Source organism: Rattus norvegicus, chromosome 2 (assembly GCF_036323735.1).
Source record: "Rattus norvegicus strain BN/NHsdMcwi chromosome 2, GRCr8, whole genome shotgun sequence".
In the NCBI taxonomy this organism is placed as follows: domain Eukaryota; kingdom Metazoa; phylum Chordata; class Mammalia; order Rodentia; family Muridae; genus Rattus; species Rattus norvegicus.
In genome coordinates, this window is record NC_086020.1 from 95690470 (window position 1) to 95709224 (window position 18755).

Consider the following 18755-nt stretch of genomic DNA (forward strand, 5'->3'; position numbering starts at 1 on the left):
CTTGTATGCCTTTGGGTATCTCTTTTTTAGGTTAGGGAAGTTTTCTTCTATGATTTTGTTGAAGATATTTACTGGTCCTTTGAGCTGGGAGTCTTCACTCTCTTCTATACCTATTATCCTTAGGTTTGATCTTCTCATTGAGTCCTGGATTTCCTGTATGTTTTGGACCTGTAGCTTTTTCCGTTTTATATTATCTTTGACAATTGAGTCAATGATTTCTATGGAATCTTCTGCTCCTGAGATTCTCTTTTCCATCTCTTGTATTCTGTTGGTGAAGCTTGTATCTACAGCTCCTTGTCTCTTCTTTTGGTTTTCTATATTCAGGGTTTTTTCCATGTGTTCTTTCTTGATTGCTTCTATTTCCATTTTTAATTCCTTCAACTGTTTGATTGTGTTTTCCTGGAATTCTTTCAGGGATTTTTGTGACTCCTTTCTATGGCTTCCACTTGTTTATTTATGATTTCTTGCAATTCTTTCAGGGATTTTTGTGCTTCCTCTCTGTAGGCTTCTACTTGTTCTCTAAGGGAGTTCTTCATGTCTTTCTTGAAGTCCTCCAGCATCATGATCAAAAATGATTTTGAAACTAGATCTTGCTTTTCTGCTGTGTTTGGATATTCTGTGTTTGTTTTGGTTGGAGAATTGGGCTCTGATGATGCCATGTAGTCTTGGTTTTTGTTGCTTGGGTTCCTGCGCTTGCCTCTCGCCATCAGATTATCTCTAGTGTTACTTTGTTCTGTTATTTCTGACAGTGGCTAGAGTGTCCTATAAGCCTGTGTGTCAGGAGTGCTGTAGACCTGGTTCCCTGTTTTCTTTCAGCCAGTTATGGGGACAGAGTGTTCTGCTTTCGGGCGTGTAGTTTTTCCTCTCTACAGGTCTTCAGCTATTCCTGTGGTCCTGTGTCTTGAGTTCACCAGGCAGGTCACTTGCAGCAGAAAAGTTGGTCTTACCTGTGGTCCCGAGGCTCAAGTTCGCTCGCGGGGTGCTGCCTACAAGCTCTCTGTGGCGGCAGCAACCAGGAAGATCTGCGCCGCCGTTTCCAGGAGCTTCAGTGCACCAGGGTTCCAGATGGTTTTGGTGTTTTCCTCTGTCGTCCGAGATGAGTGTGCAGAGTGCAGTCTCTTCTGGTTTCCCAGGTGTGTCTGCCTCTCTGAAGGTTTAGCTCTCCCTCCCACGGGATTTGGGTGCAGAGAACTGTTTATCCGGTCTGTTCCTTCAGGTTCCAGCAGTGTCTCAGGCGCAGGGGTCCTGCTGCTCCTGGGCCCTCCCCCACGGGAACCCAGAGGCCTTATACAGTTTCCTTTTGGGCCAGGGATGTGGGCAGGGGTGGGCAGTGTTGGTGGTCTCTTCCGCTCTGCAGCCTCAGGAGTGCCCACCTGACCAGGCGGTGAGGTCTCTCTCCCACGGGGTCTGGGAGCAGAGAGCTGCTGCGGGCCGGGATCTGTGGGTGTGGGACTCCTGGTAAACACAGGAAGTACCCGGTCCTAGAGGAATTCTGCCTCTGTGTGTCCCGAGTTCACCAGGCAGGTCTCTTGCAGCAGAAAAGTTGGTCTTACCTGTGGTCCCGAGGCTCAAGTTTGCTCGCGGGGTGCTGCTCACGAGCTCTCTGCGGCGGCAGCAACCAGGAAGATCGAAGCATTTTTTTTTAAGGTTATGATGTGTTCTTGGTATCAGAGTCCTAGTGTTCTTCACTCTCACTCTCATGTGCCATTACTGCTGTCTCCTTCCAGAAGAGTATTCACAAGGCTGGCTCCCAGGACCTGGAGAGCTTTGCTAGATTGTAAAGATTTACACTTCAAAGAATCTGAGAGAATATTGACACTTCTGTTCTTTCTAAAGTAAATAATCCTAAAAAGGGACACCAGGGGTCCAGCATTCAGGAAGAAAGTGAATAAAAGTTCAGAAGTTTAAGAGTAGAACAGTAAAGCTCGCCCTCACTCTCTGTTTCTGCTTCATCAGTTCAAGCTACCCTATCCCTGTCATCTTAACCATCCTCTGAAAATCTCTTTTTCTAAAGGTTTCTCCTACCTATTACTTGTGTTTATATTAGACGTGGTTCCATAGTGACTCACCAATTTTAGTGAGATGCTTCTGTGTTACATATAGAGCCAGATGATTTGTGAATATATTTGGCTAAGTTTCCTTACTTAGCTGGGTGTTCTGTGAGATCAAAGTTCATTGTTATTTGTTCAGTATTCAGACTGAATGTACTGTCTGTACCTGATGTACAGAAGGAAAAAAATACATTTTAATAAAAAAAATATTCAAGTCTAATGACCTTAGCCAGGGCATCCAGGACAGTTTCAGAGACATGTTATGACAACACCATTTGCCCTGAGTGTGATGGGAGAAAGGGAGCTTATCTCATGTTCTTCATCCCCAAAGCTAGTTCCTGTCTAATCCTGAAAAAGTGTGAAGAAAACAATCTCAATTATTAATTAATTAAATTCATAAGTAACTATCAATAAATTCTACTCAATACCTGGCCAGTACTTCTCAGAACTATCAAGGTCATCAAGAAAAGACTAAGGACCTGATACAGTCAAGAGCCTAAGGCAACCATGACTATTTTTTTATTTTTATTGGATATTTTTTATTTACATTTCAAATGTTATCCCCTTTCCTGATTTCCTGTTCATAAACTCCCTATCTTATCCCCTCTCTCCCTTCTTCAATGAGGGTGCTCCCCCTCCCCATCCAACCATCCCCTTCCTGCATCTCTGCCCCGACAGTCCCGTACACTGGGGGGTCCAGCCTTGGCAGGACCAAGGGCTTCTCCTCCCATTGGTGCCCAACAAGGCCATCCTCTGCTACATATGCAACTGGAGCCATGGGTCTTTCCATGTGTACACTTTGGATGGTGGTTTACTCCCTGGGAGCTCTCGTTGGGTAGGCAACCTTGACTATTAAATAAGATCCATCCTTCTGTATAGGCTGGAGGACAGGGTAGGGTATTTAGTTAAAATAGGAACTTCAACTTACAATGTTGTATGAATATTGTTTATTAACATACAAATGTATGATAGTAATTTAGGGTATTAATAGGGGAGATTAGGTATAGAGTGAGAAAAATCTACCAATTTTGTTTTGTGTAAACTAATTACTTTGAAATAAAGGATATATTTTTAAAACTTTTCTCTGCTCAATTTTTACACACACACACACACACACACACACACACACACACTTTGTTAAATTTAATATTTTTACTTATTTACATAACACAAATATTTTTTTAATGAGCACATTTTTGTAGTCTGAGATATAGAATCACAAGGTAGGTGATTTAGAACTGAATTTAAGCATCTCGTATCTGAATTTTTTCATTTTATTTATGAAGAACCTAAGGTCTGAGGGCATTGGATGGATTTCTGGAGGTCATCAAGTCTTTCTGGGCTAGGTAAACTCTTAGCCATTAATGTTTAACCACCTTCACTATGTTCATCCTTATTCTGTCCAGTATTCTTCCACCTGCAATTTTCTGTATGTTACTACATGATAAAATTGTTTTATACAATTAAAAATTTATGGTTTATTTCATTTTAAAGGAACAAACTAGAAAATTAACAAAAACCCTAGGCATTTTTAATATATGAGTTAAAAGTATTTTCTTTGTCAAGGGTTGTTTTTCTCTTTCCCTCTTAGCAAGTCTGTTCTTATCCTCGTAGGAAACTAAGGAACACGGAATGCAGGAGGAACTTACTAATTGTTTATCCAAAACCAAATGCTCAGCCCTGAAAATATACATACAAGTAACACTATATAGACTAAGAAGATTGTAGTTATTTATGAATGTATATATACCATAAATTGTAAATAGAGCAAGATAAGGGGTTATATGATAGGATTTAGTAGGAGGATAGGAAACGGAGAATAATGGAATTAGATTATAGTATCAGAAATTTAAAATATATTTTAAAAATATATTTTCCACTCATAATATATTTTCAAAGCAACAATTGATAATTGTTTTATCTTTAAATTAACTGCAAAGTAACAATTACTTTATGGAATTTGCATGCATACTTAGTTTTGGCTGATGCCCCACCCATCCCATTCTTCCCCACTCTCCTGTCCTGCTGCACTATACCATTTTACCCCTGACATCTTCTCTCACTTTCTCATTTCGTGACACATGTGTCCTATTTCTTACTTTATCCCCAACTCTTAAAACCTCCTTTTCATCTCTTTTAGAGATCTTCCTAATTTTCTGGACTCTGCTCCTGCTCAATGCACACAGATGCCCATATAAAAAAATCATAATGTAAAATCAGCACATGAAAGGGAACAAGCTACATTTGTCTGAGTCAGAATCACTTTACTCCACATAACATTTTCCAGTTATATCCATTTTCCTACCGATTTTATAATTTCATTTTTGTTTATGACCGAATAAAATTCTATTGCCTATATATGATATATTTTTATCACCCACTCATCCTTTGATAGACATGTAGAGATAGCATTTTTTGGCTGCTGTGAATAGAACAGCAATAAAAATGGATGTGCAAATATCTCTTTGGTATGATATAGTATCCTTTGGGCTTGTGTCCAGGTGTGGTATAATTAGGTTCTTTGGTATTTCATCAAGACATAAGACTTCATAAAAACAAATAACCCAATTTAAAAGTGGGGTATACAGCTAACCCAAATTCTCAACAGAGGAATCTCGAATGGCCAAGCACTTAAAGAAAATTTCAACATTCTTAGTCATAAGGAAAATGCAAATCAAATGACCTTACACCAATTCTAAAGTGACAGCACATGCTGGCAAGGATATGAAGAGGAGCACTCCTTCATTGCTGATGGGATGGCAAACTTGTACAACCACTCTAGAAATCAATCTGACAGTTTCTCAAAAAACTGGAAATAGTTTTGCCTCTAGACCCAGCTATATTGCTCCTGGGCATATACCCAAATGATGCTCCACCATACCACAAGGACACATTCTCCACTATTTTCACAACAGTCTTATTCATAATAGTCAGAAACTGGAAGAAACCAAGATGTCCCTTAACTGAAGAATGGGTGCAGAAAATGTGGTTCATTTACACAATGGAATACTAGTCAGCTTTTAAAAATCGGGTCATCAAGGATTTTCCCGGCAAATGGATGGAACAGAAAAATACCATCCTGAGTGAGGTAACCCAGACTCAGTAGGATATGTATGCCTTCTACTCACTGATAAGTGAATATTGACCAAAAAATACAGAATACACATGACACACGCCATAGACTCAAAGAATTTAAAAAAGAAAGGCTCAAGTAGGGATGCTTAAATCCCATTTAGAAGGGGAACAAAATAGTGATGTGAGGCAGAAGGAGGGAGGGACTGCAAGGGAGGGGGGAGAAAGGAGAAAAGGAGAGCAGGATCAGATATTGGGAGAGACAGGAGAGAGACCCAAAGGGCCAAGAGAATGAATGGAAATATGCAGCTGTGAGGGTCAGTGAGTAGGGAGGGGAATCTCTAGGAAGTTCCAGAGACCTGGGATGGGGAAGGTCTCAGGACTCAATGTAAGTGACCATATTGGAAATGCCCAACAATGGGGAGATGGAACATGAAGGGACCAGGTCTAGTAGCCAAAGAGGACCCTTGATGGAAGGATTGGGACACCACCTAACCTACAAAATTTTCTACCCAAATTGTTTTTGTCTAAAAGCAATGCAGAGGAAAAGATGGATCAGAGACTGAAGCAATTGCTTGCCAGATCCCTGACAAACATGGAATCCCTCTCATGATGAGCACTAATACCTGACATTATTACTGATGTGCTTGAAGTCAGGAGCCTAGACTGGCTGTCCTCTGAGAGGTTCCTCTAGCTGCTGACTGAGACAGAAACTCCGGGACCCCTATAGAAGATTTAGTGGAGGGATTAAAAGCACTGAAGAAGATGACAACCCCATAGGAAGACCAACAGTATCAACTAACCTGTTCTCCTAGGGACTCCCAGAGACTAAAGCAGCAACCAAAGAGCCAGCCACTGGCTAGTTCGTGGCCCTTGGTACATATATAGCAGAGGATTGCCTTGTCTGGCCTAAGTGGGAGAGGATGCTACTAATCCCATAAAGACTTGTTGCCCCGTCAAGGGGCACCCTGTCAGAGGCTAAGGGCTGAGGAGTGGGGGTAAAGACTCTGTGAGGGGGACTGGGAGGGGACAGCATTTGGAATATATATAAAAAATAATTAGTTAAAAATAAATGAAAAATATTTACTGATAATTTTTATTTTTTCATTTGAAAATTTTTCGTTCAGTTCTTTGGCCTGTTCATTGATTGGAACTTTGCTTTGCAGTGCTTTTTAAAAAATGTGTTTACAGATTGTATAAAATGACCATAAGAACCTGGGAAAGAGTTCGCTCTGGTCCTGCAGACGGTCTACCCTGTTGATGCTTTCTTGCTCTGTGCTGAAGCATTTTAGCTTTATATAATCCCATATTTAATTTTGGCATCTGTTTCTTGTAGCACTCCTCAAACTATCCCAAAAATGCAAAGGAACACAATGCTTTAAATCCAAAGCCAAGATTGTCCAAACTGAAGAAGAGCTGACAGGAAATCTACAGATACGTTTTCCTCAGTGATACAAAATTCTCAATAAAGTAATTCTGATATTATATTCTGATATAATGAAAAATGTAAAGTAATTCTGATATGACATCACATTAAGAATGCCATATGGCTGGGCGGTGATGGTACGTACACACCTCTAATCTCAGTACTTGGGAGACAGAGACAAGTGTTTGAGACTAGCCTGGTCTACAGAACACATTCCAGCATAGCCAAACCAAGCCAAACCCAAAACAAAACAAAAACATACAGTAGCTATATTACAGCCAAATTTATTTTTAGTTTTCGTTTGCAGCGTTGTCATTTGGCTCAGGCTGGTCTTGGATTTACTGTATAGTTGCGGACAGCTACCACTCCTTAAGGAGAGCTGAGATTAGTATAGACAGGTAGCACCATGCTTGGCTGAAGCATAGTCCTTTGGATAAACAAAGAAATCTTGTTGCATCTGCTCATAAAGCACTAAAAATACAGTGACTGTGTATTTGTTAGGTTTTCCTATCTTTAAACGGTGTCAGCAGAAGCCAATGTCAGATGTTACAGTTTATCATCTTTCTTGGGCTCATCACATAAAAGGGAAGTTAAATTGTCTAAGTAGTATGCGATGCAATCAAACCATCCAAAGGAACAGGAACGATTTATCTCACATATTAACCTATCTATGTCTTATAGCTTATGGTTCCTGGGTCAGTTAATTGAGTAGAACAAGGAAAACTTTGCTGGGAGCCTGCACAGTTCATGTCTCAACTTGTTTCATTGGCTATAATTGTGCTAAATGTCACTTGTAAACTAACCAGTGGCAAAGAGTACAATTATGTTAATTAATTTAGACTGCTTGAGAATCAACTCTCAGGCCTGGGGCTAGGCCTGACTGTGATACATTGCCATCTGCATTACTGTTGCATAAACACACACACACACACACACACACACACACACACACACACACACGCACGCACACACACACACGCACACACACACACATACACACACACAGACAGACAGACACACACACACACACACACACACAAACACACACACACACACGGACACACGGACCCATGGACACATGGCAAACAGAACCAAATACATATTTTCTCCTCTCTATTTATAATGTTGTAATAAGTAGCTATATGATTCTTCCTACAAAATCTATATGTGACTCCATATAAATCTAAACCTGATCAGAACTTATGTTGCAGTGATCCCACTAGTGTTATTGTCTAAAAAAATTAACGTCATTTGGCACAATAATCTGTGTAGATTGGCCTCAAATTTTACTATGAAAGTTGATTATCTGTAGTGAAGATATGAGACAATTCTGTTATAAATAAAATTTGAGCAAATAAAAATTCTAATTAAAACACTATTAAAGAATCATTATTTCTAGGGCTTATAGAAACATATTACAATGGGATTTTGCTCTGATGACTTATCTTAAAAGAAATTTTCTGTGAGAAAGTTAATATAAACAGCTTAATAAGATGAGCTCTCTAGCCTGACTGTCCCAATTTAAACTATAGTTCTGTCAGCTAACTGCTGTGCATCTGCTTGGAAGATTCTTAACACCTTCCTGCCAGCAGCTAAAAATTATGGTAATAATATCTACATCCAAGAGTAGTTTTGGACATGAAGAGTGACCACAAAATAAATTAGAACTGTGCCTGACACAGAGTAATTCTGAAACATATGCTAACTACTACTGTGCTTATTTATACATACAAACATTGAGATATTTACTTTGTTTCTATTATTGCATTATATCTATATGTTTTATGTAGTAGTTTATTGATAAATCTCAAAATTATCTAATGTATTATTTAACATGCGAGATAAATAGATAAAAATGTTCCTAAAATATGTATTAGAGATTTTTTTTATAAATTTCAATGTCAATGTTTTAAAAGTCAGGAAGAAAATAAAAGAAATTGAATTTAGCTCATGAGAATGAAATGTTATGAAAGAAGTTATACTCACAGAATCTGATAGTGCGCTATGAACTTAGGAGTGTGTGCATTGTAGATCATTCTTCACACACTGGGATGAACTTAGACTTCTCAATAGATGTTAACGACTGCTATAGCTTATATGGTGGAGGACTGAAGAGCATTTAGACAGAAGTGAGTGTAATGATGAGTTCTTGAGAGCTCCATATGTGGTTAGCAGTCACTATCTTTGTCACTATTCTTTCACTATGATGAAACACCACAACTAAGGCAACCTATAAAGTTATTAAAGAAATACTTTATTGAGGCACTGCAGACAATTTCAGATAGTTCATCAGATAGTTTGTGGCCACTGTGGGAGGAGAGGAGAGGAGAGGAGAGGAGAGGAGAGCAGAGGAGAGGACTGGGCCTAATATAGCTACTCTAACAAAGCTAAACCTTTTTAATCCTTCCCAAATAGTTTCATTAACTTGGAACCAAGCATTCAAAGATTGAGCCTCTGGGGGCTCTGGTGGTTTCAATGAAGGAACTTGCCCCCTCCTCCCAATAAGCTTATAGGCAATATTTGAAAGTATTAGGACATGAGGCCTCCTTACAGAATAATTATTCCTTGGTGGTAGGGGTGGGGCTCTGAGGTTTCAGAAGCTCAAGCAATTTCTATTGGCTCACTCTGTCCTCCTATTTCCTGCTGACATAAATGCAGCACTCTCTGTTCCTTCTCAAGCACCATGTCTATTTGTATGTTGCCATGCTATCTGACATGATGATAATGGACTAAACCTCTGACCCTGTAAGACAGCCCCAATTAAATGTTTCCTTTTATAATCATTGCCACCACTATGGTGTCTTTTCAACCTGACTGAGACAGGGCCATTAGCATTCACACCACCATATTCTACTTTCCTGGCCCCCACAGGCTTGTATCCATATCATAATACAAAATGTACTCAGTCCAATTTCAAAAGTTCCCATAGTCTTTCACAGTCTCAGCACTGTTTCCAAAGTCTAACTCTCTTAAGAGACTTAGTGCAATTTCTTAACTATAACCCTCTGTAAAAATAAAATTATAAACAAAAGCAAAACCAAAAACAAACAACAACAACAACAACAACAAATTTCATGCCTTCACAATTCAATGGCACAGAATATACATTATCATTCTAAGTGTGAGGAAAGGGGCACAGAGAGGAAATAATGAACTAAAACAAAGCCAAAGATCAGCAGGACAAACTCCAAATTCTGGATCTCTATTCCCTATGTCAAAGGGCTTATTAGATGGCTCTTCATATCTGCAACTCCTTCCAGCTTTGTTGACTGTACCATACTTATCTCTTTTGGGTGCCACGATTATTCTGTATCTCTCCTTGGCAGGTATTTCAGGGTTCTGGGATCTCCAGGATCTTGGAGTGTCCAATGTAGTCTAGACTTTACCTTCACAGTTTCACACAATGACCTTCCTGGGTTTCCACACAGTGACATCTGTGGCACATACCTGGCTTCATATATCCTTTCTTTAATCATGGAGGGAGACTCCACAAGCCCTTTCCTTTTCTTTATTGACTCTAGAGGTATGTGACCACTAATGATGCAAATCTCTGAAGTCCACTTGGGCGCAAACATTGCCTCCATGACTTGTATTTGTCTAAGCTTTAACTTATCAATGGCCTCCTTTATTGAATAAGCTTTGATTTTGTTTTTTTCCAAGTGTGAAGCTTTGTTGCATGGGGTCTTTCCCTAATGTTACCATTGCCTTCATTCCATTAGCATAAGGCTCTTCTTAAACTTCTTATCCCCTGGAGAACAGGTCTTCGTTTCAATGTTACATTTTCAGCTTCTTTTCTTCCCAAACTGTGAATTTTGTATTTCATTTTGGCCTGCTTATGTTTCCTCATTGTAGGTCTGCATAAGAATGATCACTGATAACCATTTGACATAATCTATACTAGGTAGTCTTGAAATCTCTACTGCCAATATCATTAATCTAAAACTCTTCTACTTAACCTTAAACAGATTTTTAGATGAAAGGTCTAATATCACAAGAAACGTTTGCGTGCAGTCACTGTTGTTTCCCTCTGAAACCTCATGAGCGGGACCTGCACAGTCCACTCTGAATTCAGCACCACTGTCCTCCAAGTTCTGGACACTTAAATAAACCCTTACATCATGCAATTAAATTTCTAGTCCAATATCTCAAGGTTTTCCACATTTCTCCAACAAAGAACATGATTATAGTTATTGCAGAAAAATACCAATTTCTGCAATATATCAGCTTTGTCTCAGTCACTGGTCTATTGCTGTGATGAAACACTATGATTAAGGCAGTTTATAAAAGGAAGTGTTTAATTGGAGTCTTACCGTTTAAAACAGTTTCATGATCATCATGGCTGGGAGTAGGGCAACAGACAGGCATGGCTCTGGAGTCATACCTAAGAGTTCATATCTGAACCACAATGTGCAGGCAGAGAGCAAGCAGTGATCAAGACTGGGCCAGGAATAGGCTTTTGAAAACCCAATGTCCACCCTGGCTTGCATACTTCTTCCAATAAAGCCATACACCCCTAATTCTTCCTAAATAGTTCCAATAACTGAAGACCAAACATTCAAAAATATGAACCTATTAGGCTACTCTCACCCAAATCATGCCATTTATTTACACGAGATGGAATTATTTCAGGGGTTGAGAGTTATGCTATATAGTAGTGACCTACATGGTGGTTCCTATCTCAGTTTTCTTTTTCATTGATTACAAAGAAGTACTACTGCCTGAATCAGCATTGAGACCTGTGGTTTATGCTGGGCACATATTTGATAGAGTTCATTATCATTAATTGTGTCAAAGTCTAGAAGGTAAGGAGTGATGGAAGTACCCAGAGTGTTCTAAAGATTACATATAAGCCCTGTTAGAAGAGATTTTGTGGCTGAGAAACACCTAAAGAAATGTTCAACATCTTTAGTCATAAGGGAAATGCAAATCAAAACAACCCTGAGATTTCACCTCACACCAGTGAGAATGGCTAAGATCAAAAACTCAGATGACAGCAGATGCTGGCGAGGATGCGGAGAAAGAGGAACACTCCTCCATTGTTGGTGGGATTGCAGACTGGTACAACCATTCTGGAAATCAGTCTGGAGGTTCCTCAGAAAATTGGACATTGAACTGCCTGAGAATCCAGCTATACCTCTCTTGGGCATATACCCAAAAGATGCCCCAACATATAAAAAAGACACGTGCTCCACTATGTTCATCGCAGCCTTATTTATAATAGCCAGAAGCTGGAAAGAACCCAGATGCCCTTCAACAGAGGAATGGATACAGAAAATGTGGTACATCTACACAATGGAATATTACTCAGCTATCAAAAACAATGACTTTATGAAATTCGTAGGCAAATGGTTGGAACTGGAAAATATCATCCTGAGTGACCTAACCCAATCACAGAAAGACATACATGGTATGCACTCATTGATAAGTGGCTATTAGCCCAAATGCTTGAATTACCCTAGATGCCTAGAACAAATGAAACTCAAGATGGATGATCAAAATGTGAATGCTTCACTCCTTCTTTAAAAGGGGAACAAGAATACCCTTGGCAGGGAAGAGAGAGGCAAAGATTAAAACAGAGACTGAAGGAACACCCATTCAGAGCCTGCCCCACATGTGGCCCATACATATACAGCCACCCAATTAGACAAGATGGATGAAGCAAAGAAGTGCAGGCCGACAGGAGCCGGATGTAGATCACTCCTGAGAGACACAGCCAGAATACAGCAAATACAGAGGCGAATGCCAGCAGCAAACCACTGAACTGAGAATAGGACCCCCGTTGAAGGAATCAGAGAAAGAACTGGAAGAGCTTGAAGGTTCTCGAGACCCCATATGTACAACAATGCCAAGCAACCAGAGCTTCCAGGGACTAAGCCACTACCTAAAGACTATACATGGACTGACCCTGGACTCTGACCTCATAGGTAGCAATGAATATCCTAGTAAGAGCACCAGTGGAAGGGGAAGCCCTGGGTCCTGCTAAGACTGAACCCCCAGTGAACTAGATTGTTGGGGAGAGGGCGGCAATGGGGGGAGGATGGGGAGGGGAACACCCACAAATAAGGGGAGGGGGAGGGATTAGGGGGATGTTTGCCCGGAAACCGGGAAAGGGAATAACACTCAAAATGTATATAAGAAATACTCAAGTTAATAAAAAAAAAAAAAAGAAATTACAAGTAGTTAAAAAAAAAGAGATTTCGGAAGTCCCACACCGGCGGATCCCGGACCTCAGCAGCTCTCTGCTCCCAAACCCCGTGGGAGAGAGACCTCACCGCCTGATCAAGTGGGCACTCCTGAGGCTGCAGAGCGGAGGAGACCACCAACACTGCCCACCCCTGCCCACATCCCTGGCCCAAGAGGCAACTGTATAAGGCCTCTGGGTTCCCGTAGGGGAGGGCCCGGGAGTGGCAGGACCCCTGCGCCTGAGACACTGCCGGAACCTGAAGGAAACAGACCGGATAAACAGTTCTCTGCACCCAAATCCCGTGGGAGGGAGAGCTGAAACTTCAGAGAGGCGGACACGCCTGGGAAACCAGAAGAGACTGCACTCTGTGCACATCCAGGCGCCAGAGGAAAACACCAAATGCCATCTGGAACCCTGGTGCACGGAGGCTCCTGGAAAGAGCGGCACAGATCTTCCCGGTTGCTGCCACAGCGGAGAGGACTTAGGCAGTACCCCACGAGCAAACTTGAGCCTTGGAACTGCAGGTAGGACCAACTTTTCCCCTGCAAGAAACCTGCCTGGTGAACTCAGGACACACAGAGGCAAAATTCCTCTAAGGCCGGGCACTTCCTGTGTTTACCGGAAGTCCCACACCGGCGGATCCCGGACCGCAGCAGCTCTCTGCTCCCAAACCCCGTGGGAGAGAGACCTCACCGCCTGATCAGGTGGGCACTCCTGAGGCTGCAGAGCGGAGGAGACCACCAACACTGCCCACCCCTGCCCACATCCCTGGCCCAAGAGGCAACTGTATAAGGCCTCTGGGTTCCTATAGGGGAGGGCCCGGGAGCGGCAGGACCCCTGCGTCTGAGACACTGCCGGAACCTGAAGGAAACAGACCGGATAAACAGTTCTCTGTCCCCACAGGTAGCAATGAATATCCTAGTAAGAGCACCAGTGGAAGGGGAAGCCCTGGGTCCTGCTAAGACTGAACCCCCAGTGAACTAGACTATGCGGGGAGGGTGGCAATGGGGGGAGGTTTGGGAGGGGAACACCCACAAGGAAGGGGAGGGGGGAGGGTGATGTCTGTCCGGAAACCGGGAAAGGGAATAACACTTGAAATGTATATAAGAAATACTCAAGATAATAAAAAAAAATAAAATTAAAAAAAAAAAAGAGATTTTGTGCTCTAGGCTTGGGGTTTAGGTGAATGTGGTGTACCGTGCCTAAAGACAACACCTTGCAAGATCTTTTGCAGTTAAGGGTTATGACTCTGCCTTCATAGTGCCAGGGTTTCTTGAATCTGGCTTTACCCACCCATTCCAGCTGCATAGACGTGAGTGAATCTTTTGAAACATCTGTGACTCAACTTCTTACCATTTCAAACTAATACACAACATCCTAGGTATGATGGGTAAGTAAAATAATACCCACATATCTCTATATCTGTAGTTATCTATCTGGTATCTGTCTCTTAACTTATTGCATGACACAGAATCTCTCTCTCTCTCTCTCTCTCTCTCTCTCTCTCTCTCTCTCTTACTGGAACATGGGTCTAGGTTGGTTGGCTATGGAGCCCTGCATCCTTATTTCTCTCTCTCTTTATCACTTCATTTGCAATGCACCAATGTGCTGAGCTGTAGAGAGACTATCTTGTTTATCTTATGGATGCATCACCTGCCAATTAAAAGACTTCTGGCTGATAGAAAAGAGGAGTATAGAAGATGTGACATTCAGAAGGCAGAAAGAATCTAGGATGAAGCAAGGAATGGAGAGATTTGCCAGGGAAGATGGGATGACCACATAGTAACTGAATACATGTAACCAGTCACATGGCAGAATACAGATTAAAGTAAATGGGTTATTTAAGTTATGATCTAGTGAGAGAAGAGCCTAGCTATACGGAAAAGGTATTTGTAAATATATTTTGAGTCGGAGTCTTATTTCTTGTGGCATGGGACTGGGAAGAAGAAATACTAAACTTCTATAGGGAACTTTTTACTTGAGTACCATGGTTGACCATAACTTATGCTTGCATGCCAAGGCATTGATTGAGTCACCTTCCAATCACAAGCCTTTAATTTATGATATCTTTTGTCACATATCTCCATTTTTTCAGAAACTTTAAAGAATTTAAGGTTCTCAGAACGTTTGACCCTTGGGCCCTCTCTCAGGCAAGGAGGACTAAGTAAAATAATGTGAAGTGAGTCCTTAAATAAAGTCTTCTACAGATTTAATGAAAAATGTACTCCTCAAGCCTGTCTCCATCTTCTTTTTTTTGAAATTTATCCTGAATTTAGAGCAGAACTATATTTAAATCAGGCATTTAATCATTGCGAGCTGTAATCAGAAACCCAACTTTGTAAAGGCTCCCACCTGACAGATTCAGGAAGTGTTCTAATCAAGAAAACTTCTGTACTCAATTGAAGGGGTTAGAGAGGAAATCAGTACGCTTGTGTGATCAGCCACTGAGTATTTGACCGCACTGTTGTCCAATTTCATCTTTAGAATGCAGAACTCAAAACACCATGGCATGATGGCACCTTCTGCTATGTTCAAGTAGGTGAGATGTTTTAAGGTTAGAAGCAAAATTAAGTCCAGAAAGGCTTTTCCACTTGGAGCTTTGTTCTTTCAACACAAACAGGTATAAAAGGTAGAGACAAAACAAATCAGTTTCCTTCAGGAAGAAATACTTGTATTTTGGTGAATGTGAACCACTTGGTTTTGATAACCACCAAGTATTTAGTTAGGTAAAGGCAGGGAAATATGTATCAACTTAATCATACCGAAGATTACACACCCTGAATGTGAAGACACTTCTAATCATATACACTCTGGGTGTAAAATCAGAATTCCTGAGAACACTTTGTCTCTAAGAGTCTTTGATGCTATAAATACTGCAGAAGGGAAAAACTTCTAATCACTTACTGCTGGAAATGACAACAATAAATCCCTGGAAAGCAGAAGAGGTCATCAGTAAAGGGGATAGAAAAAGATCAATGCAGTTGCCTAGCAACAGATCTGCCTGCTGTGGGAGTCTGTGGCCATCTGGGACCTTCTGTCTCTTCCCTCACCCACTGTGCCACTGGCAGGGCTACTTGAATTTCCATAATTCTAAAGCAGAGTACAGATGTCTCATAAGCAAAGGTGTGTGCACCCACCACATAAACATGAGAAGAGATGAGCACTTGATGAAGAATCCAGTGCTAATTGAGTTGTATCTGTGGCAAGAAATATTTGACATGACCTGGAGCTAACATGAGAATCAGACACTATTGCTCATCAAATTCAAATGACAGAAATGATTATACAATGAGTCATTTGGCTTTGTTGGATAACAGTGTTTCTTTTATTATTTGAAACACAATCTTTTAAATGAAATTAAGGTTAAATCTATATAATGTAGTTCAGTTATATAAACTTACCCAGTTTGACCATTAATTTTATCTTTTGTTTCATGTTTTCACATATTTCCTTTCAAATGGATTTGTTTCTTTTTGTTGATTACACTTGTTCTTTGACAATTCAACTTCATTCATGTGTAAGTTGTTTTCTGTTTGATCTGCCCCACCCACTCATTGTTTATTTATCCTATCTTCTTCCCACCTTTGTCACTTTCCCAATTCCTGCTGCTTTTTGTTTTGTTTTGTTTCATTTGTTTCGCCACCCATTGGTATTAACCAGGAGCATCTGTGACCATGGGTTGAGAAACATCCACTGGAGCCTAGTGAGTTTGGAGTGAGTATACAATTGAAGGTGATGACTATCCCTCTCCCCAAATCCATCCATTGCCAGTCATCCAGTAGAGAGAAGTAGAATCCCATGAATTTTTCCTGGATCCATGACAGACCAAGTCTTGTGCTAGCCTAAGGCAAGCACATACAGTTTCTATGAGGGTCATGTTTTTAATGACTGTGCCATGTCCGGAAGGTAGATTATCTCATTTATCCTCCCTGTCTTTGGCTCATATTCTTTGTGCTCCCTTTCCACAATGTTGTCTTAGCCTTAGAGAGCTGTTATAAAGGTCCTGTTTAGTTCTAAGAACTTAGCTGTCATATATTCTAAGCAGCTTATTCAAGCCACACATCTCCACACACACCATCACCTCTACAGTAGAAAGCTTCTCTGAATAAGGTTAAGAACAGTGTTTGACTATGGTTACAAAAACAAATATTTAGAATGAATTTTGGAGTTGTGCCAATTTCTTCCCTTGGTTCTATAGCCTGCTTAGCCATAGACTAAGTACCAGGCCAGATTACAGTACCAGGCTTGTGTTCTCTCTTGCATAGTGATTTTCAAACCCTATCTAAGAGTAGATGGTTACCCCCATAACTGTCAGAACAGTGTTGTATCAGTGAACACATGTTGCTTGTAATGGTAGTATTGTTGTTCACAGGGTTCTTAGGTAGGTAAGACTATTGATACCTACTACTCCCGTACCCTCCCAGACACCCAAATAGCAATTTTCGGCACTGGGAAGCTATTCAGCAGGAAGGAAGCTTCCAGCTCAGTTCCTCAGACTGTTTTACTACCTTGCAAACAAATGAAACTATGGGGTCTTATGACCAGTTCTGATGAGCAATCAAGAAGAAGAACAGCAGCTTGTTTTGTTCAGGTGTCTTGTGTTTTCTAGGTCAATGTATAAAGAAGCATCCCTCACGGAACACTGTGATGTTCATTCGCTAAATAGTTGAAGGCCCACACATTTCTAAACAGAACGACAAAGCTAAACATAATGTAAATATTATAATGTATTGCGGGATGGCACTAGTTCATTTTTCCATTGCTATAAAAATACATAAGGTTGTGTAATTTAAAAATAAATTATTATTTAGGTGTAAACTGTGGAAGCAAAGAAAGAAAAACCCCAAATCAAAAAAAACCATAAAAAGCTAAGATTGAAAATCTCCATTGATTCAGGCTCTGGTGAGGCTCCTCTTGACTCCAATATATCATGAGAGATAACATCCTAGAGAAAGCACATAAGAAATGGGAGCTTAAATGGTAAGGAAGACACATAGTATGTCAGTTCAACGTTTTTGTGTACACATATACAAATATGTATATGTACAGGTCCCTGTTTTTATTCAAGAGTAGTTCAGAGGAGAACTTAGGACCCTCTGCTGCATCACTCTCAACCTTATTTACTTGTGTCAAAGTCTCTTGATGAGCCTTGAGTTGGCTTGTAGCTATCAAATTCTATAAATCTGTCTGTACCTCCTACATCTATGGAATTAGAGGCATGATCTGCCAACCCTGGTTTTCATATGAGTACTCAGTATTCAAGCTCTCATGCTTCTTTTGCAGGTGCTTTTACACACAGAGACATCTCTCCAGACCCATTTTTACACTTGATGACAATTTTTAGTGATAACCAAGTCAGGTCCTACAAGAACTAACTTATCTCCTATTGAGTTCAGTGTCCCTAGAAACTAATTTGCCTGTTACTAAAGCCTAGCTCTTAAGGCTGACTTCACGTCTCACCACTGCCTTACTAAGAACAAAGCTTTCAACATTTAACTTAAAGACAAACTCAAGCCATTTCTCTATTACACAGCAGCTATATTACACAGTATGCAATGTAATGACCTTACATATATATTTTTTGCAGCCAGTTTAAATAATGGTATCAGGAAAATTACCTGATTTAATTTCTGAACAACCTTTCCTTAGCTGTTAAGAGCTCTTTAGACCCTTTTTTTGTCTCTACACCCAGGTCTATAACTAATGAATTTGCTTAACTTAGTATCTTAATAACACAGTTTCCTCATTATTACCAAAGAAAACACAAACCATTCTACTACACATAAACTGATGTGGACAGAGTATGCTCATGGGGTGCCTGGCAGACACATGGCTCTGTAAGTGCTAGTTTGTCATGGTTGTTCATGAGAATAGTTGCCTAGCTATATGCTGAGAACTTGTTTCATGTGCCAGGTAGAGATGTAAGCATTGGTTCCACAGGAGTGAGCACTTAGATGATGTACTAGGTACATCATGATACTAGATGTACTAGATGATGTGGAGGTAACGTTCCTGAGATAAA